Genomic DNA, 21002 nt, shown 5'->3' on the forward strand with positions numbered 1-21002 from the left:
ATGGCCCGCGCAGTTCTCAGGGTGTCAGCTTGCGCTGCCTGTCAGTGTCTCTTTCATCACAAGCCCAGGTTACATCATACTGTTCAAAACACCTAACCTGTTCATTGTCACCATGCTTACAACACAGGAATGACAGCAGCTTAGGGCACTGATTAAGCCTGGGGCAGTTTTACATGAGGGGGAAGGGTCTTTTTTTTTTCAACCTTCAGAATAGAATATGGGAATGGGGAAGCCGGAAGGGGCTTCCGGTGTATGGATTTCAAATTCCCCAGCTTTCCTCCATGGACTTCCAGCTCAAGGCTTCAATGGGCAGAAAAGCGAGCCATCTGTCCCATCCCTGTTCTCTCTGGATCTCACCTGGCCACTTGGTCTTTCCTGCAGCGAGAAGGGAAGATTCTGGCACTATTTTTTCAGCAGAATTGTCCTTAGAAAATGATCTCCAGATCTTAGCTTAATGATCAGAAGCTCCTCTTTGTTTATATTTGTGGAGTCACTTTGGTTTTGGTATTTAAAATATTTATTTATTTATAAGAGAAAAGGAGAGAATGGGCATGCCAGTGCCTCTAACCACTGCAAACAAACTCCAGACACATGGGTCGTTTTGTGCATCTGGCTTTATGTGGGTAATGGGGAATGCATTTAGCTGCTGAGCCATCTCCCCAGCCCCAAAACTTCTTTTGAGAAAAGGGCCTGCACATTAATCAGTGCCTTCCTTCTGAGCGAGAGTCCTCTTACTGGGGACAATAGTGGTAAGTACAGCTCTTAGTTTTTTTTTTAATTTAATTTTTTTATTTTTCTTTCTTTATTTGAGACAGACAGACAGACAGATAGACAGAAAAAGAGGCAGAGAGAGAGAGAGAATGAGTGTACCAGGGCCTCCAGCCAATGCAAATGAACAGATGCATGCACCACCTTGTGCATCTGACTTATGTGGATCCTGGGGAATCGAGCCACAAACCATGGTCCTTAGGCTTCATAGACAAGAGCTTAACTGCTAAGCCATCTCTCAAACCCAGCTCTTACTTGTGTTTTTTTTTTTTTTTTTTTTTTTGAGGTAGGGTTTCACTCTAGCTCCGGCTCTCCTGGAATTCACTATGTAGTCTCAGGGTGGCCTCGAACTCATGGTGATCCTCCTATCTCTGCCTCTTGAGTGCAGCTTTTAGTGTTTTGAATAGAATTCTAGTTCTTTTTTATTTATTTTTTATTAATTATGGATACATCATGTGTTGGTATCATCCTTGACCCCTTTCCGAATGGGGCCTTCCTTATTGGGGTACAGGTTATCCATGTGGGGGTTGTGGCTTATGCATTGTGGGAGCCAGCAGTCAGTTACTGGGGAGAGGCAGTGCCTCTGGGCATATTGGCCAACTTGTGGCTGTAACAGTCTCTCCACCCTCTCTTCCACAAAATTCCCTGAACCATGTTGGGTGTGTTTTAAGCATACTTTGGTGATGGGCTCTTAGGAGCCTCTGGATGTCTGCTTTGGTAAGTGTAGAGTGTCTTCAGTGTCTGTCTCCTTCACCCTGGTGCTGATTATCAGGGCCAGCATGGAAGCAGCCCTCTTGCTCATCTCCCCATTCCTCTGTGGTTTTAGCTGGGACCAGGCTGAAGTGTGACAAGTAGTTTTATCTCCTCAGGTCTAGAATTCTAGTTCTATTGTCCTCCAGGCTGACACCTAAAGTGTGAGTCTTTATGGACAAAGAATATACACATTTATTAACAATAATAGATCTGGGGCTGGAGAGATGGCTTAGTGGTTAAGATGCTTGCCTGTGAAATCTAAGGACCCAAGTCCGTTTCCCCAGTACCCACTTAAAGCCAGATGCACAAGGTGGCGCATGCATCTGGAGTTTGTTTACAGTGGCTAGAGGCTCTGGTGTGCCCATTATCTCTCTCACTCTTTCTACCTGCCTCTCTCTCTCTCATAAAGAGATAAAATATTTTTAAAATTAGTTTCTGAGCGGATGGCTCAGAGGGGAAAGCACTTGCAAGGATTTGAGTTTGAATCCCCAGAACTCATGTAAGCAGGACACAGAAGAGTACATTTGTAATCTCAGCACTCGTACAGAGAGATGAGAGGTGGAGACTGAATACCTGGAAGCTCATAGGCTGGGAAGTTCAGCAAACAAAGTGACAATCTGCCCCAAGCAAGATGATGGAAAGAGAGGCCCAACACCGGAGGTTTCCCCTGACCTTCACATGTATGCAGTACCATGTGCACACCGTGGAATGCACGCTCCTGTACTCGCAAACACGCACACACATACATTCACACACCCAAAGATTAAAGAATAAAATTTGGGCTGGAGAGATGATTCAGTGGTTAAAGGCACTTGCTTGCATAGCTTGATGGCCTGGGCTCAATTCCCCAGTACCCATGTAAAGTCAGATGCCCAAAGTGGTGTATGCATCTGGATTTCATTTATAGTGGCAGGAGGCTCTAGAGTGCTCATATGTACTGTCTCTTCCTGTCTTTCTCCACAAATAAATCTCAAGTATTTATTTATTTTGAAAATTGTAAACGTAAAAAAAAAAATTTACTTGAAACTTCCAGTTAAGATGACAGCATAGGAACCACACCAAAGCAGCCTAGGGGAGAGAAAAAAAGAAACAGCAAAAAAAAAAAAAAAAGTTACTTGAGGTAGGGTCTCACTCTAGCCCAAGCTGACCTGGAATTCACTATGTAATCTCAGGCTGCCTTCGAACTCATAGTGATCCTCCTATCTCAGCCTCCCAAGTGCTGGGATTAAAGGTGTGCATCACCATGCCCAGCCAATTAAAATATTTTTTTTACAACTTCTATAAGTACAAACAATATAACATGATCATAATTTTCCAATTTCCCTCCCTGATCCCCCTCCACTGAGTCCCTTCTTTTTTTAATTTTTATTTATTTATTTGAGAGTGACAGAGAGAGAAAGAGGCAGAAAGAGAGAGAGAGAGAGAGAGCGCACTAGGGCTTCCAGCCACTGCAAATGAACTCCTGATGCATGCACCACCTTGTGCATCTGGCTAACGTGGGTCCTGAGGAATTGAGCCTCGAACTGGGGTCCTTAGGCTTCACAGGCAAGCACTTAACCACCAAGCCATCTCTCCAGTCCAGTCCCTTCTTTTTTGAATTAGTCTCTCTTCTATTTTGATGTCATCATTTTTTCCCTTCCTGTTATGATGGTCTTGTGTAGAGTGTCAGCCATGGTGAGGTCATGAATATCAAGTCCACTTTGTGTCTGGTAGACAGCATTGTAAGCAGTCTCCCCTTCCTTTGCTCTTACATTCTTTCTGCTACCTTGTCTGCAACAGTCCCTGGGCCTAGAAGGGTATGATAGAGATGTCTTATTTAGGGCTGAACACTCCATTGTCACTTCTCAGCACTTTGGTACTCATGTGAAAAAAGAAGCTTCTCTAACCAAAAGTGAGAATAGCATTAATATATGGGCATAAATATAAATATTCATAGGGCAGACAACACTACTAGTTACCCCCCTAGGGCTTCGCAGCCCTAGGGGCTGAGGATGTTTTGGGGGCATGACCTTCCCAGCAATAGACTTTTTGTTAGGTTTTCAGTACCAGGCAAGAATTCCTTACTAGAAGGCCTCAAATCCAATTAGAGAGCAATTGGTTTCCCCCATAACAGACATACCACCACTGCACCAGTTGTAAAGCTTGCAGAGTCCACTGCTGGTTAACATCACTGATGACTTTTCTCCTACACAGGCTGCATACATAGTTCTTCCCACTATCCTGACTGCTAGTCAATAAGGAGGAGGCTTCTAGCTCAGCTCCAGCTTGATTTCTAAGTGGCCTGCAGCCCAAGGCTGTGGAATCTTCAGCAATAGGGTCTTAACATCTAGTTCTGGTGGGCAACCAAGAGCCTTGACAATAGCCTGCAATGTTTTGGGGGCATCAGGAGCCTCCCTGGCCAATAACTTGCTGAAGGTATCCTACTCCTGGCACTGAAAAATTTCTACTAACAATCTATGCCATCTGGATACAACATTGTCTACCTCCACAATATACTTCTGTCTAAACTCTCTCCCTGTATATAATACACACACACACACACACACACACACACACGTAATTAGCTAGCAAAAAAATTAGGTCTTAGTCTGGGGAGATGGCTCAGCAGTTAAAGTTTTAAAAGATTTTGCATGCAAAGCCAGACATAGACTCCTCAATACCCATGTAAGGCCAGACATACAGCATGGTGCATACATCTGGAATTAATTTGCAGTTGCAAGAGGCCCTGGTGCACCAATATTCTGCGTCTCAAATAAACAAGTAAAAATATTTTAAAAAGAATTACATTTCCATATGGTTTATTCATAAGTCTTAATTTTGATTAACCCTCCTCCCGCCCCCTATTCTCCAACTCTTTCCCTTAGACCATTCACCCCCCCCCTTTTGTTCTTTTTGGGGTAGGGTCTCATTCTAGCTCAGGCTGACCTGGAATTCGCTATGTCATCTCAGGGTGGCCTCAAACTCATGGCAATCCTCTTACCTCTGCCTCCCAAGCGCTGGGATTAAAGGCGTGCACCACCACGCCTGGTTTATAATGAGAATCTTAATAGAGCTCTTCTCTTTAAGTAGAGATTCCACTTCTACAAGTTTATTTTAAGAAAAACTAGAATTTTAAAGTTATATGCTGGGCCAGGCGTGGTGGCGCATGCCTTTAATCCCAGCGCTTGGGAAGCAGAAGTTCTCAGGTTGGCCTCGAACTCACGGCGATCCTCCTACTTCACGCCTGGCGTGGTGGTGCACGCCTTTAATCCCAGCGCTTGGGAGGCAGAGGTAAGAAGATTGCCATGAGTTTGAGGCCACCCTGAGATGACATAGCGAATTCCAGGTCAGCTTGGGCTAGAGTGAGACCCTACCCCCAAAAAAACAAAAAAATAAAGATTTTCATTATATATTGTGAAGTCCCCCCTACCCACAAGGGACACATCATTTTTTTTTAATTTTACTTTATTTTCAAGAAGTGAGAGAATGAGAGAGAGAGAGAAAGAAAGAGAGAGAGAGAGAGAGAGAGAGAGAGAGAGAGAGGAAATGGGCACGCCAGGGCCCCTGCCACAGCAAAGGAACTCCAGATGCATGTGTCACTTTGAGCATCTGGCCTTACATGGGTACTGGGGAATCAGACTCAGGCTGTCAGGTTTTGCTAGCAAGTGCCTTTAATCACTGAACCATCTCTCCAGCCCTCAGTTTTTAATTCTCATAGAAGAATGCATAAAGTTAAAAATTATTTATCTTTTATTTCTTGCTTTATGCATAACTGAAATTAAGACTTTTCCCTATATTGGAAGGGGTCAACAGAGAGCCTTTGATTTTGTTTGTTTGTTGGGGTGTTGGGGGTGGAGCCCAGGGCTGAGTGCTTGCTCCACCACGAAACCATATCCCCAGCCCAGAAAGTAGTAGTTTTGAATTGCATTAGTCCCACGTCAATACATTGAACGCATTAATACTTTAACCTCCGTTTTCACCCTGAGTTATTACAGGAGCCAGCTAGAGGCAGACATTCTGCCTCTGCTGTTAAGCTGTCTCTGACAACCCTATCCAATACACTGCCCAACATCCTCTATGTTGGGACATAGCTTTCTTTAATTTGAGCCCCATTCATACAAGGTAACAATATCTAACCGTCAGAAGCTTGTCCCCACCTGTGCTGGTGGACGTGAAAGACTGTATGGTCATGACTCCTGATTTAGGGGTGAATATGTAACAGGGTGCTGGGGTTCAGGAAAGCTCTTGAACCCTAAACCCTAGATTGGTGCCTAATTTTAATAAAAAAAATTGAATAAAAAAGACAAAAGGGCTAGGCATGGTGGCACATGTCTTTAGCCCCAGCACTTGGAAAGCAGAGATAGGAGGATAGCCATGAGTTCGAGACCACCCTGAGACTACATAGTGAATGCCAGGTCAGCCTGGGCTACAGCAAGACCCTACTGCAAAAAAAAAAAAAAAAAAAAAAAAAAGACAGAAGGATAATTTTTTTTTTTTTTTTTTTTTTTTTCGAGGTAGGGTCTCACTCTAGCCAGGCTGACCTGAAAATCACTGTGTTGTCTCAGGGTGGCCTCAAACTCATGGCGATCCTCCTACCTCTGCCTCCCGAGTACTGGGATTAAAGGCGTACGCCACCATGCCTGGCTAAATTATTAAATTATTATAGTTATTGAGAGAAGTACAGAGCCAAGGAAAGGTACCTATATGACTAGAGATCCCATGTAAAGGGCCTGAGAAACCTGCAGAAAAAAAGCCCTTGCCCTGTGGGGAGCTGAAGGGGGTCAAGAGCCCATGTGGAGAGTAACAGCTAGGGGGCTCTTCCTTCACAAACGTTTTTATAACTTTGTAGTGGTCGGCCCTATCTTCAGCTCGGCTCACCTGAGGGACAGCTAATGGGTTTGGACTAGGGCCTGTCTCAGGAAGAGGCTATCTATGATGCCAGATTCTGGAGGCTGAACTTTGACCAACCACAGTGGTAGGGCTAGATTTAAATCCTAGGAGAGACCTCCCTTCCAGCAGGGGCGCAGGCTGTTTGTGGAAAAACAGATCTATGTACGAGGTTAAAAAGTCAGGTCCTGGCCCAAAGATATTCCTGCTCTTTGCTTTTTAAAATTATTTTATTTTATTTTTTTACTTTCAGGGTCACCTTAACTGCTTAAAAGAGCTGCCTGACTACCTGACTCCTCTCAAATGGGTATGTGGGCAACCCCACTGGCCAAGTGCACACCACACATGGGCTGATCCATGGTGAGGCAGAATTTCAAGATGGTAGGGCTCCCTTTGAACCCTTGGATGGATGGGTCATGTGGGGGCCCCTATTCCCTATCTGATGTCTGAGGACATCTGAAGCTATGAGTTCCTATATTCAAACCACTGCTTCTAGAAGGCCAAGCAAACTGCAACAGCGAAAGATGATCATGCTTGGAGGAGGTAGTGGTGGCGGTACGGGGTGACTTATGGAGCACAGGGCTCCTTAGAGGAATCCAGGAGGGCCAGACAACAGGGAAATGCTCGGCTACAAGGCAGTGTCTGCTGTACTGCCAGCACCCCTTGTTCAGGGATGTCTTCTGGTCAGTGACCCACTCCTGTCACAGCTCCTCTTGCCCAGAGGAGAGCAATGGGAAGGTTTCGCTGCAATCTTCCTGTGCTGTGGACTGGGGCGCTCAAGTGTCCCCTCTACAAGGGACCTTGTATGAAGAGCCGTGTGTGTCGCAGTGCCTGGCTCACTGTCTTACACAGGCCAGTTGATCTGAAATTGAGCTCATTGATTTCAGCAGTTTTGCCCTATTTGCAATGCAGGGCACTTCCCTAGCTCTCTCTATAAACACAGTTATGCTTGAGCCAATGAACTAACGTGACTTAAGAATAGAAGCGTCAACCTGGCTCTTGTGGGGACTGGGTCTTTACTGAGAGAGGACTGTGTGCCCCGAGCTGGACAAAGCCCCTCCAGTGGAGAACGGAGAAGGCTTATCTCTCAGCTACTCCTTAAGGTGCCTGTGGGTTGCAGCCGAAAATGATGCTGGGGGTGTGAGTTATGGGTGATGGGAAAAGGGTAGGAGGAGAGAGAATGTGCGAGAGCACCATGACGTGAAACGGGCAGCAGGGAATGTGAAACTTCTAGGTGGGCTTGGGCATGTTATCCAAGGGCATCCTAGAGATTCCCTTGTAGAACCAGTCTCTGGAGATCCTTGTTTTGCTATGGTCTCTGACAACACAGCTCTAGCAGAGTCAAGAGGCTGTCTACTCCCTTCCCACCCTCCAAGGAACTCCCTTGGGGCCTGCAGTGGAGAGCCCCACCCTCCATGGGGGAAGTCTGGGCTGTGAGGTGCAACAGGACACCTGGGGTCCAGTGCCCATGATTCATCACGTGCCCCTTGGGCAAGTTATTTCATCTTGGTTCCTTCCTCTTTCAGAACTGGAGAAACTCCTTGTAGTTATAAAGGTTTGATGATGACTACTGCCCAACTACAAGTGTGTGTGTGTGTGTGTGTGTGTGTGTGTGTGTGTGTGTGTGTTGGACTTGTTGTTTAATAGGGTGCTAAGACAGCAGGAAGGCCTTTCTTCCCTCCCCCAGCCCCACACGTGTGGCTCTCATTACTGTCAGGAGGCGTTAAGTCGGCCCCATGGAGATGAGAACAGACCCCTTAATTAGGCACAGTTCCCACATCCAGAGAGAGACCAGCCTGGGCCTGGCTGCCCTGGCATTGTGGGGAGCCCAGCCCGCAGGGCCTGGAGGGCAGAGGGAGGGAGGTTGTGGCCAGGGCATCTGAAGGACTCAGCAGGTTTACACTTCGCTGACCTGATGGATGAATGGGGCCCTGTCCACCCACATGGGGCCTGGAATCTTCAATTATGGCAATTACATCAACGGGTCGGAAGGGCAACACTTTCCACTGAAGAGGTTTGGGGCTTAAAAGAAAAAGAAATCCTAAAGCCACTGCTTTCCTCCTTTCTTTTAAAGGGATTGGGGCTGATGAAAGAAGACCCTTATCTCCAGTCTAATTGGGCCATGGGTTGAAAAGAAAAGATGTGGCTGGATTGTGTGCAAGATCTAGCTGGCACGCGCTCACCCACCTCTGGATTTCTGCTGCTTTCCAGTTCAACTTTGTGTTCTAGTCCCCATTGCTCATGCTTTACACTCGTGACCTCTCTGGGGACAAGGCGCGGTGCCTTCACCACCGAGTCCCCAGCATCCAGGGCTGTGGGTGGCGGCTGAGACAGCACAGAGCCGGTATCTGAAGGACAGATTCCACCTATGCACGCTGGCCCTCAGTCTCCTTATCAGTAAAACGGGCATAATGTCCTTCTCCAGGAGCTCCCCACAGTCCGTCTGCAACCACATGTTCTCACCAACTAGACATCTTCTTTCTCTCAACCATCCGGATAGATGGTGAAGACGCAGTGGGTCCCTTGCAACAGTGGCCTGGGTGCCCCTGGGAATTTGGCAGTAATGTAAGACACTTGGGCCCCACTCCAGATGAGCTGGAATTTGCTTTTTTGTTTGTTTGTTTGTTTTTGTTTGCCAAGGTAGGGTCTAGCCTAGGCTGACCTGGAATTTAGTCTTAGGGTGGCCTTGAACTCACGACAATCCTCCTACCTTTGCCTCTGAGTGCTGGGATTAAAGGCATGCTCCACCACGCCCAGCCAGAAGTTGCATTTTATTTGCCAAATTCCTCAGGAAATTTGTGGTCACCTGGAAGTCTGAGTAGTTTTCTAGATTGAAACTCACACGTGTTGAACATAACTGAGCACGTGGCCAGGAGCCTGTGAGTTCCTTCTAACCCGGGAAGTGAGGAAAGCACTATTTGTTCTTCCCTAGAAAAGGGGTACTGGGCGGCTCAGGTAAAGAAGCCCTTTATGATTACAAAGGAGTTTTATTTTTATTTTCATTAAAAATTTTTTTTGTTTACTTATTTGAGAATGACAGACAGACAGAGAAAGGCAGATACACAGAGAGAGAATGGGCACGCCAGGGCCTCCAGCCACTGCAAACAAACTCCAGACGCATGTGCCACCTTGTGCATCTGGCTTACGTGGGTCCTGGAGAATTGAACCTCGAGCTGGTATCCTTAGGCTTCACAGGCAAGTGCTTAACCGCTAAGCCATCTCTCCAGCCCCTACAAAGAACTTTTAAGCAACCACTTGCTAATTCAGTCAATGACCATTTGCTGAACAGTTATTATAAAGTAGGTTTGGGGCTAGTAAAATATATTCTCTGCTTAGGGATACTTTGAAGAATTCTAAATGTTGAATGGTTGAAGGAACTAACTTTAATAAAATGTGGCACATGGTGTCCAATAGCTATACCTTGAATAGAAGATAATAAAGAAAAAATAAACCACCCTCACAACTGATTCTGACTGAAGTTCAAGGCTGAGTAGTTCAGGGGAGGCTTTACTAAGGTGGTGACATACAGCTTATGTGGGAAAAAATGAGGCCAAGAGAGCGCTGAGGGTGACGGGCCTGGGGACGCCTGTTAGTCCCAAGGTCTAACAAGAGCCAGTAGAGGGACAGTGTTTTTGCAGACGGTACTCTGCAAAACCTGACTGATAAGACCACCATAACTTGATTGATAAGTCCAGAGCAGAGAGGTCTTGCTGCTGAAGGAATTCTTCCGGCCCCATTGTTTGGTTTCTTTTAGGTTCTAGGTCCACATTAGAGCCTTCCACATGGAAGTTACTGTTACACCGACACTGTCAATTACCTATGAGAGGACACCTGGCTTTCCTTGTTAGTCAAATGGCCAAATGGCCGAGTTTACTGGCAAATACCATGCTCATGTCCTGAAAAAATTTTTACAGATCTACTTTATTTATTTATTTATGAGAGAGAGAGAGAGAGAGATAGAGAGAGAGAATGGGCATGCCAGGGCCTCTAACCACTGCAAACGAACTCCAGATGCATGCACCACCATGTGCATCTGGCTTACATGGGACCGGGAGAGTCGAACCTGGGTTCTTAAATTCGCAGGCATAACCGCTAAGCCATTTCTCCAGCCCACTTCCTGAAAACTTAAGATGATAGCGAGTGATGTTCTTCTAGACATGCCATTTATGTGTATGGCCCTGTTAGAAAGACGACACCCTTGTTAACTGAGCATTGCGGTGTTGCTAAGCTTAGCTAGAGGCCAAAGCCCGTGTCTGGCACTACACAAGATCTGCGACTGCCTTTCCCCACTAACCAGCACTCCAGTTTGTCCACAGCAGCACTGAAGGGCTTGTGGCTGCCAGTCAGAAATAGGGATGCCAGGGGAGCCACAGAAAACAGAAACAGAACCTTGGAGCTACCCACAAGAGGCAGCTCCCATCCCGAATAGAATATGCCAACAGCATGGGGACCGTATGTTGAAAGGCTAGCACGATGGGCAGTCTCTGCCTGGTCACAGCTGGAGAAATGGGGGGTGAGAATGCGTGGTACCCACGTGGCTACCTGAATATGCAAAATCACTTCCTGCGCCCAAAGCAGTGCAGGGAGACTGGGAACCAAGTCCAACTGGACTCAAATGTGGGCTCCTTCTCTGATAGGTGTGGTACCACTTAGAGCCTCAGTTTCCCTGTGTGTACTGTAGGAGTAAGCTGCTCTTGCTGGATAGTGAGGACTGAAGTAGGGTACCTTCAACTTGACTAGAAGATGAGTTCTCCCTGGGGTGCTTCCAACGTTCTTCTAGAACGTTGTCATGATGAAGGAAAAGGCACCTGCCATCAAGGCTCCTCAGCGTGAGGACAGCAGGGAACTACGCTCTCAGGCTCCTTCTGTGTGGTTCTCAGCAATTAAGTTAAAGAAGGACAAGGCTTTGTGTTGCTTGCATTGGACAGCACCCTTGGGTGCTGAGTTAAAATTTAACTTGCAAATAAGGGCTATGTGCTGGTCTCTGGCGAGGACACTGGGGCAAAGGCTTGCTCCCTGCACCGCTGCCCGCTGTGTGCTTGTTCTCCTTGAGCACGGAGCGAGATGGGGCACGGGCCTCTCAGAGCTCTGGTGAGGTAGGCGGCTGTCGCAGTCAGCTTCATGTTGCTGGTATGAACCCCCAAACCAGACACAGTTTATGGGAGGAACAGGATTTTTTTTTTTTTTTTTGAGCTTACAGATCCAGGGAAAGTTCCATAATGGCAGAAGGAGCTGGTCCCCTTTACACAGATCCACACAGAAAGAACCCCCCCAAAGCAAGCACACTCTGAGAACCCCACACAGAGCTCAAGCACTCCGCCTACCTTTAGGCTGGAATTCAGATCTACCTTAGAGCTGGACCCCAGGATCCGCCCAAAGTGACACCTCCTCCAGCCAGGCGGTGGGAGATCTAGCTGACAAGCTTCAATAAACTCCTGAATCTATTGGGGGACATGCATTCAACTGTGTGCTCCTTCTCTTGGGGCGCAGGGCAAGACAGAGCATGGGGGCTTTCAGTTCTCTGTGGATGTAGATGGCTAATGTTTGTTTTTATTTATTTTGTTTACTTTATTTATTGATTTGAGAGCGACAGACAGAGAAAAAGGCAGAGAGAGAGAGAGAGAGGGAGGGAGAGAATGGGCGCGCCAGGGCCTCTAGCTACTACAAACGAATTCCAGACGCGTGCGCCCCCTTGTGCATCTGGTGAAGGTAGGTCCTGGGGAATCAAGCCTCGAACTGGGGTCCTTAGGCTTTACAGGCCAATGCTTAATGGCTAAGCCATCTCTCCAGCCCTAGATAACTTATTGTTTTTTTAAATTGAGATGGCTAATGTTTGAAAGCGGTGCAGGGGACTGCTGCTCTGGGAGTGAGGGCAGCAGCATGGCGCTACAGCAGGAGCCTAAGGCTGGGAGCCAAGTCAGACTGGGCTCAACTTTGGGCTCTTCTGATAGCTGTTCTACCACTGAGGGCTGCTCTGTGCTGGAGGAGTGACCTGCCCTTGCTGGATTGAGGACTGAAGGAGACAGCAGTGGCAGCTTGGTGCTTTCTGAGTAGCTTTAAATCTTGGCCTGCTCCAGTCCCCAGCGGTCTAGAGGAAGAGAGTCCAAAGGCATTCCGTTCATGATCCCATGCCAACAGCAGAGCTGGGGGCCAGAGAAGGAATCTAGTGTCAACTCCATATCAACTCCGAAAGAACACTGCAGCCAGGAAAGCCCCTTCCTGTAGTCCTGTGGCCACAGACCTGCCCTTAGATCCATGCAAACACCACATTTCCTGGACTTGTCCTTGCCCCTCAATCTGGACTTTGCTCTCCTGGCTCCATTTTGCCTTTGGACATGGCCCTTGCTAGTTCCCAGCTCCGGCCTCTGGTTCATGGAGTAGTGGCTCTGACAGCCAGTGCGTGACTCCTGCTATTCGGAGCTGGGCCTCCTCTCCAGAGGGGTATGAGCTCAGGATGTCAGAAGCATGCTTCCTTCTCTTCCCTCTTCCTTTTCCTCAGTCCTGTGTTGGTTATTTTCTTTTTAATTTTTTTCAAGGTAGGGTCTCACTCTAGCTCAGGTTGATCTGGAATTCACTATGTTGTCTCAGGGTGGCCTAGAACTCATGGTGATCCTCCTACCTCTGCTTTCCAAGTGCTGGGATTAAAGGTATGCACCACCATGCCCAGCTCCTTTTTAAAATTTTTAACAAATTTATTTATTGGGGGGGAGGAGAGAGACAATATATGGGTGTACAAGAGCCTTCTGTCACTGCAAATGAACTCCAGATGCATGCACCACTTTGTGCATTTGGCTTTATGTGGGTACTGGGAAATTGAACTGAGGCCATGAGACTTTGCAAGAAGATGCCTTTAAGCACAGAGCCCTCCTTCCAGATCTCTTTTTAATAATAATAATAATAAATATATATATGCATACAAATATAGATTACTTACTTATCTGCACATATAGCTTTATGTGGATGATTAGGGAATCAAATTCAGACTGTGAGACTTCACAGGCAAGTACCCTTAACCACCACGGAAACATCTCTCCAGCTCCCTTGATTTTTTAATTTTTTGTTAAATTTTTTGGTATTTCAAGTTCACCATATGGTATCAGGCTGGTCTCAAACTCACAGCAATGCTTCCTGAGTGCTAGGATTAAAGGTATGTACCACCATGCCTGGCAGAGAGAAAGGATGGGTGCATCTGTGCCTCTAGCTGCTGCAAATGAACTCCAGATGCATGTGCCACTTTGTGCATGTGGCTCTACGTGGGTACTGGGAAACTCAGATCATTAAGCTTTTTTTTTTTTTTTGGTTTTTCGAAGTAGGGTCTCATCTGGCTCAGGCTGACCTGGAATTCATTATGTAGTCTCAGGGTGGCCTTGAACTCACCGTGATCCTTCTACCTCTGCCTCCCAGGTGCTGGGATTAAAGGCGTGTGCCACCACACCTGGCTAGATAATTAAGCTTTAACAGGCAAGTGCCTTAAGTGCTGAGCCACTTCTCCAGCCCCTGATTTTATTTCCTTTCTTTCATTCTTTCTTTATCAGATTAAGTGTTGCTATATAGCCAATGCTGGCCTTGAACTCATGATCCTATTGCTTCTACCTCTTGTGTGCTGGGACTGTAAATGTGTGCCTGACCTTTAATTTGTGTTTTCTTTTGTTTTACTTCTTTAGGGAGCATTCTTTGAAGGTCTTTTGGGAGAACATGCCAAGTGCCTGCTTCATGGAGCAGTGGGTTCCAACAGGGGAAGAAAGGCTAACCTAAAAGTAATATGCTATGTCACAAAGATTTTTAGCCTGTCCTGCTGAGGAGGCATCTGAGCCACCACTGAAGACTCTGTCTTCTCTAGATGCTGTGGAGAGCCTTGAAAAAAACCTGTAAAATGAGGGCAATAATGGCTCCAATCCAGCTGACTTCCGCTTGCTTTCTGGACCAATGGCACACACTGGACGTGAAAGCTCTTGGTGAGAGACCACCTCCACGCAGCTACCCAGGGGCAGCGGGTCTCCTGAGCTCTCAGCCCTTAACTCCACCATGGGATGACACATGTCTATCCTTATACTGGCCAGTCCTCTGAGACTCAAGTCCCCCAGGAAGGGCCCGTAGGTCTCCAGAATTAAAGAAGAGAGCTCCCGGTTGCATTTGATCCCCTCACTTCAGACCTTCTTTCCTGGTGGGTGGCTGGGAGGTTCCAGAGATCCTCAAGGCCGCGTGGCTTAGACGTTGACTTCACATCTGAGATTTCCCATAGCAAACACATACGAATGGAAAGTTCCAGCTCCTATCAACCCTCAGGAGCTCAGGATGGTGCCCAAGGAGGGGTATATTGGGTTTGCTTGAGTGATTTGTATTGCTGGGTAGGCATGGGAAATAGGCCATCCCTACCGCCTACTTACAACGGCCACCAACAGCAGCTACATAAGGCATCCACATAAACCACAAGGAGACTTTGTTACAAACTTTCTTTAGAGAAAGAGGCTCCGGTTTGAAAGGGCTTATTATTCCACTCATTTTTCAAATGTATGTTTGTATGTTTTTTCAGTCATGGACTATTTATCAAAGGTTTATCACAGCCATGTTGAGAGCTCTGCATGCAGTCCGTCTTGTTTTAGTCAGAACAGGTCAGGTAATGCTGTGATAACAAACAATCCCCAAATGTCAGTGACTGGAATATATGTAACAAGCATCCATTTCTCGCAGCGCTGCTGTTTAGTGTAGCATCTGCTGCAGGCTACCAGCCTGGCCAGTGCTCTGCCAACTGATTGTGCCACCATCTCCACCGTGTGCCCAGGGTCCACAACAGCAGAGGAAAAGAGCACAGAGGATCGTGTACCTGCCTGGAAGGTTTCTGACTGCAAGTGTCCCCTGCTAAAGGTGTTCACACTGCACCAGACAGAGGGTGTCACGTGGCCACACCTGCTCCATGCAGGAACGGAGCAATACTCCTTCCCTGGGCTGTTCAAAAAGGAAATAGGGGATAATGTCAATGACTGAATCTTGGCCACACCATCAAGCCAGTCCTTACAACAAGCCCGTGGTTTATCTGATTTAAACTAGGAAGTCCGACTACAGAGCCTCTGCCGTTTCCTGTGGTCCACGACCCACCTCGTTACACACACGAAACAGCAGTGCCACAGGCAGAGAGAGAGAACTGCGGGTGAGCAGTCAGAGGGTGGGGATCGAGGCACTGCCGGGTATTAGTGGAGGCAGTGACCATGTCCTGTTGGGGTCCCAGGCAGCCTTCACAGAGGAGATGGCTCTGGTCTCCGAATAAGAGAGGCCAGGTAAGCCGAGCATGGTGGCGCACGCCTTTAATCCCAGCACTCAGGAGGCACAGGTGGAGGGCGGCCGAGAGTTCCAGGTCAGCCTGGTCTAGAGCAAGACTCTACCTTGTAAAACAAAAACAACAATAACAAAAGGAGGCCAGGTGTGGTCATTCTGAGGTGTTTATTCCTTCAGTTTCTAATCCATCAGTGGATTTTGTGTTCTGTGTGTAGGAGGGTGATGTCTTGTGTCTGGAGAACCAGCTGTAAATCCCCTTTAGTCCACACTCTTGGCCTAGTTCAGTGTTCCTGCATAAGAGAACTCTAGAAGCATGGCAGGAGGGGAAGTGACTCTGAGCTGGATTTGACCCAGGAGCTTCCCTGGACTGGCCCATGGGGAAAAGTCTGATGCAGTGGGCTAATTAGAACCTGGATCTGATTGCAGAGTTACTTCAAGCTCCTTCCCTCTCTCCCTCCCTTCATCCCAGCCTTCGGCTTGGACCAGTGCCAAGTGTGTGTGTGGGGGGGGTGGGGGGTGCTGAGAGGGGGAGGCAGGTACCTTGACAGAATGTTGGCTCTCTGGGGTCTTACAGGGTTAGGGTTGGAAGGATGAGGTTGCTCGGGCCCAGGGCCCAGTGTTTGCCTAGAAACTCAATAAGAAACCTCCAGAGTGAGGCTGAGTGACCCCACGGAGGGGTGTGGGTAACAGGAGTAAAAGAAAACACGGCACACAGCACCGGCAAGCAGCAGCACAGAGGACTGTGTGTGTGTGTGTTTTGGGGGGTTGGCTCGGCCGCTGCTGAGAGGCATGGAGCCCCTGATCTGCACCCTTCACCCTGCCAGTGGTACCCCCACCTACTTGGCTTGCCCCCTCTATACCTGGCACTGCCCACAACTTGGCTTCCTAGCAGTCATGCTTACCAAGAGCAGCCAGAGCTCTCTGGCTTTTCCTCTTGGTTCCTCCCTCCTTCTGACTCAGAGATTTTGGGGTTCAGGGACAGGCTGCAGTTCTTCATGGACCCTTTGGGGAGTGAGAGAAGCAAAGGGGAGGCCACTCTTGTACACACTCTGAAGGGTGGCCATGCATGGCCCTTCCCAGTTCATGGGCTGCCAGCAAGGGCCCAAGGCCTCTCTGCAGAAACTATCAGGTACCGTCCTGTGTCTCAGCCACTTAACTGTGTCTGTATCTCTTCCCTTTCTGTCCCTCTTCCCATTCCGTCAGAGGACCTCAGCACTGGCAGTGACCTCAGAGGGAGGCCAGGCTAGCAATTGTTAAACCTGATGGGTCATTACCAAGGAAACTTTTAAATAAAAGATGCGTTCTCAGGTTGTGAGCCTGAGCTCTGACTTAGAAATTCTGCACCTCATCCCCGGCCAGAGAATGAAATCTGTATGTCCCACACTCTTGCAGGAGGTCCCCTTGGGGTCTGGGGTGAGGGATGTGTGCCAGTTGCTTGTGCTTGGAACTGTCCTTGCTTCTGTCAATTTATGGTTCTCATTAAAAGATGGCTCTCAAAAGCTGCCGAGAAACAGCCCTGTTCTCATGCCCGTGAGCACTTTGTGGACTCCCTGGAAACAGGTTCTGCTCACAAGAGTTGGTTTCTGTCCTGGTCCTGGGCCATTTCATGCCTGACCCTGTGTGGACCACAGTGTCCTTCAAGATGCTTCCTCCTGAGGTGGTAAACCAGACACCAGGTCCCCAGGGCTTTCGTCTGTCTGGCTTCCAGACAGAGAGGAGGGGCGATGGGGAAACACCGGCAGGCAGCCCCACCCCCACACCGCGCACACATGCACACCAGGCCTGGCTGAAGGGCGAGGCAAACACTTTGATTTTCGTGTTTAAGTTCCAAGAAGGGCTTCACAAAATGATTATATCAGTTTAGCTCCAGGTGCCCAGGTCTTTGCATTATAGGATCTCAAGTGCTCCTAGTAACAGCTATGGACAGAGAGTCCAGGAGAGACCATTTATTGTACTTACTGACACACACTGCCCAGAGAATTCTGTGGCTCTGGGGACCTGGGGAGGGATAAAGGGCCAGGATGCATGCCATGGGCCCTCAAATTGTGTGATGTGTGTACACATGTATAATACATGTGTGTGTGTGTGTGTGTGTGTCCATGCAGCTCTCGATACCCTGGGCTCTGCATCTATGGATTCAACCACTGGTTCAAAATATCTGGAAAAAATGTATCTTCCCTGAACATGTAAAGACCTTTTCTTGTCATCATCCCCTAAACAGCTATTCACATAACACTCACATTGTACTAGGAATTACAAGTTAGATCAGTAAGATTATGAGACAGTGGAAATGTTAAAGGCATATAGGAGATGCATAGGTTTTATGAAAATACTATGCCACTTGAATATTCTTTCTTTTTTTTAAATATTTTTTGTTTATTTTTATTTATTTATTTGAGAGTGACAGACAGAGAGAGAAAGAGGCAGAGAGAGAGAGAGAGAGAGAGAGAGAGCATGCGCGTGCCAGGGCCTCCAGCCACTGCAAACGAATTCCAGACCCATGCTCCCCCTTGTGCATCTGGCTAACATGGGTCCTGGAGAATCGAGCCTTGAACTGGGGTCCTTAGGCTTCATAGACAAGCGCTTACCCACTAAGCCATCTCTCCAGCCCTTTATTTCTTTTTTGAGACAGGATATTGCTTTGTTGCCCAGATGAGGCTCAAATGCATGGCTGGGCTCAAGTCTGTACTTCCTGAGTCCTGGGGACTACAAGCTCTCACCACCTGCCCAACTGCTATGCCACTTTATATAAGGAACTTCAGCCCCTATAGATGTTTGGTACCTGTGGTGCCCTGGAACCAATTCCCCACAGAGAGGGGTGACTATGTATATAGAGATGAGGGGAATCATACAACTGGTCAGACAAAGGGGGGCAAATGTTCACCGGAGAGAATTACCTGTAAGCATTCTTTGTACTATTTTTTAAAAAATAGTTTATTTATTTATTTTCAAGAAAAGAGAGAGAGGGCTGGAGAGATGGCTTAGTGGTTAAGCGCTTGCTTGTGAAGCCTAAAGACCTCAGTTTGAGGCTTGATTCCCCAGGACCCACATTAGCCAGATGTACAAGGGACATACACATCTGGAGTTCGTTTGCAGTGGCTGGAAGCCCTGGTGTGTCCATTCTCCCTCTATATCTGCCTCTTTCTCTCTGTCGCTCTCAAATAAATAAACTAATTAATTAAAAAAAAAAAAAGAAGAGAGAGAGACAGATAGCAAGAAGAGAGACAGAGAGAATGGGCATGCCAGAGCCTCCAGCAGCTGCAAATGAACTCCAGATGCATTCGCCCATTTGTGCTTCTGGCTTTATGTGGGTACTGGGGAATCAAACAGGGGTTGTTAGGGTTTGCATGCAAGTGCATTAATGGCTGAATCATCTTTGTACTATTTTTATTTCTGCATTATTTTTGCAAATTGCAATTTATTTTCAAGGTGAAAAAAAAATTTAAGGACATAGAGTAAGTTAACTATTGGGTTTAGGAGGTTTTTGTCTGTGAAAACCTACTGGTCACATCCTATCTTCAGACTTTATTTTTATTTTTTGGTTTTTCGAGGTAGGTTTTCACCTGGAACTCACTATGTAGTCTCAGGGTGGCCTCGAACTCACAGAGATGCACCTACCTCTGCCTCCCAAGTGCCGGGATTAAAGGCGCACACCAACACGCCCCACAGACTTATTTTAACTCAACTGAAATGCCAGTTCCTGCAAACTTCCCTGGGTTGCTGCTGGGTTGGTGTGCTTTGTCCAGTTTCATCTACTTTCCTTCCACTTAATATGATGGAAAGTGATTATTGTCAAGTTGATATGTTTTCTCCTGCTGGACTTAAGCTGCATGCAGACATGCAGTTGTCCATCTTGTTCCTGGCTGGACTCCAAAGCCATCTAGTGACTGGAAGACTGACTGAAAGAAGGGATGGCAGAGAGAGTCACCACTGCACATAAGTAGACTCACATGTGCCCACATGCTCATTTTTTAAAAAAAAATCTGTTGTTGCGTGTGACCTGCAGACTGGAGGTGCCAAGATTGAAAGGCAGCTGTTTGGGCAGCCTCTGGGAGTAACATCTGGGAATGAAGGACACGCTTTGGAAGGAAAGAATGATGCCCCTTTCCAGACAAAGCCCATCCCTTCTTCCTTCCTCTCCTCCTGCCCCAAGGCTCCACTGTGGGAGAAAGATGTTCTTGCAGCAGGTAATAGAGAGATCCCCGAGACGCGGGCAGAAAGGGGAAGGGACGTGAGTGGAAACCATTTCCCTTCCAGGACAAAAGAACCCTTTCCAGTCACTTGCTACCATGTCTTCCTTGCCTTGACCTCAGCCAAACCTTTACTGTGGTCCAGCCGCATCAACAGACCAGACCTGCACTTGCTCCTGATGCGTAGCAGCTGGGGATGGGGACAAGTGGGCGCAGGGGCTCAGGGTGGGTCAGGCTTATGGCCAATGTATGCTCATTAACCAAGAGATGTTAACTTTGCTTTTCCAAGTCCCATACCATCCACATATGCTAAACTAGCGAAGCATAAAAGCAAAACTCACAAGACTTGTTATGAAATACATCTGTCTCCCCCACCCCCCCCCTTTGCTGATAGTCTTGGTTTCTCAAGGCTTTTTTTTTTATTGGTTGCTTAGGAGTATGCAACCAAAGGTGTGTGGTTTATATACTACTCATATTATGCTGTGTTCCTTTAATTATAGGTCTTGCTCCTCTTTTCCTGAGAGCCCATAAGAAGGTGTCTTTGGTTTGGTTCTGCGTGTTGGCTGCATAATGCTCCTTGGGGCCAGTGGACAAATGTCCCTCATGTCTAAGGAGCCAGGCTTCAGTCCTCTCTGCCTAGGATATGGGGGCCTTATGCTCTAGATAGCAAAGATTATTGAGGTATGACAGGGACATAGGAGAATGTCATGCCTGTATGGCCCAATGTGATAACCACTAGCCACAGAGCTATTCAACACATAAAATACGGCTGACCCAATCAAAATGAGCTACAAAGGCCAAAGGCAAACTGGACTTTGAAGATTTAACTTAAAAATATCTTCTTGTTGGGCTGGAGAGATTTCTCAATGGTTATGGAACTTGTTTACAAAGCCAGAGGGCCAGGGCTCAATTCCCCAGTATCCACGTAAAAGCAAAATGAACAAAGTGGTACATGCATCAGGAGTTCCTTTGCAGTGGCAGGGGGACTTGGCACTCCCATTCTGTGTCTCTCTCTGCTTGCAAATAAATAAATAAATAAAATAATTTTTAAGACCTCATTGTTTAGTATTTTTTTACATTTATTACATGTAGTATAATTTGAATATATCAGCTATATAAAATATATGGAAAATTAAATTTCACCTGCTTGTT

The 21002-nt window shown here is 47.2% G+C and overlaps 1 long non-coding RNA gene across 1 annotated transcript in view; it reads left to right on the plus strand.

Moving 5' to 3' along the window:
• LOC123460851 overlaps positions 1-15704 on the plus strand; it is a 28329-nt gene extending 12625 nt beyond the window's left edge. The window contains exon 3 of the long non-coding RNA XR_006637245.1: positions 14052-15704. This is a non-coding gene — a long non-coding RNA (uncharacterized LOC123460851). The remainder of the gene's footprint in view (positions 1-14051) is intronic.
• The last annotated feature ends 5298 nt before the right edge of the window (positions 15705-21002 follow it).

This window comes from Jaculus jaculus, chromosome 5, assembly GCF_020740685.1.
Source record: "Jaculus jaculus isolate mJacJac1 chromosome 5, mJacJac1.mat.Y.cur, whole genome shotgun sequence".
Lineage (NCBI taxonomy): Eukaryota > Metazoa > Chordata > Mammalia > Rodentia > Dipodidae > Jaculus > Jaculus jaculus.